The following is an 859-nucleotide window of genomic DNA, read 5'->3' on the forward strand; positions in this document are numbered from 1 at the left end:
TCGAGCGGCAAACGTGAGCGAAGTCGCTACGAAGACGAGCAGAGTGGTGTCACGAGCAGATGTCGACCAGAAGCCCGGAACGAGCAGCGTGAGGGTGTGGTGTAGCGGGATCAGCAAAATCTGCGAGATTGCCAGATCCAACTTACTAACTGCGCCCAGACACCGACTAACGGAGGGGGTCCCCCGATGATCCGTGTTCTGCTGAACTTTCCTCACCTTGTGTACCCGTCGGTAGGGCGGGATCTGCTCTCTCGGTAACTTCCGAAGAGTTCAAGTGGTGAAGCTTGAGTGTCTTGGCGAGACGTGGGGATGGGGTGGAGCAGCAGTGGGAAATCTTCACTCTGCGTCTGTGGATGGTTCCGTATCCTAAGCGAATATTCGAGCTTATGGATCCGGGGCCTAGATCGTGGACCTGGCCGTAGGGTTGCCTTGCGGGTGTGTTCCCTTGCCTTTGTAGCTCCTTTGCGTTGTACTTGCCGCCTCCTGTGACGGGATCTTGAGAGTTGAGATCTTCTAGGGTGTAACCGACCAAGTAGTAATTCGGTCAACCTGTTGGATCTGCACGTGTATAGGAAAAGCTCACTAGGTTGTAGGATCTGGCCAATGTATTATCCAGTTATCCCTACCAACACTAGGTTCGCAATTCCCAACCTTCTCCGAGCTCTACGGCCAATGTAGTTCCTGTTCTTGAGGGCAGGAAGGCACTTGCGTGTTATTGTGCAAATAGAAATCTGTATTGATATTTAAGCCTATACCTGCCTGGATTTCTACTTTCTATGTCTTTCACCTGCTAAAATTCTTACCAGGCTCGGCTGCATGTCCCTTCTTCCCTTAACCCATCATCCCAGCTGTGTTATCT

The sequence above is a fragment of the Phytophthora infestans genome, genomic scaffold (genome assembly GCF_000142945.1).
Source record: "Phytophthora infestans T30-4 supercont1.130 genomic scaffold, whole genome shotgun sequence".
Classification (NCBI taxonomy): domain Eukaryota; phylum Oomycota; class Peronosporomycetes; order Peronosporales; family Peronosporaceae; genus Phytophthora; species Phytophthora infestans.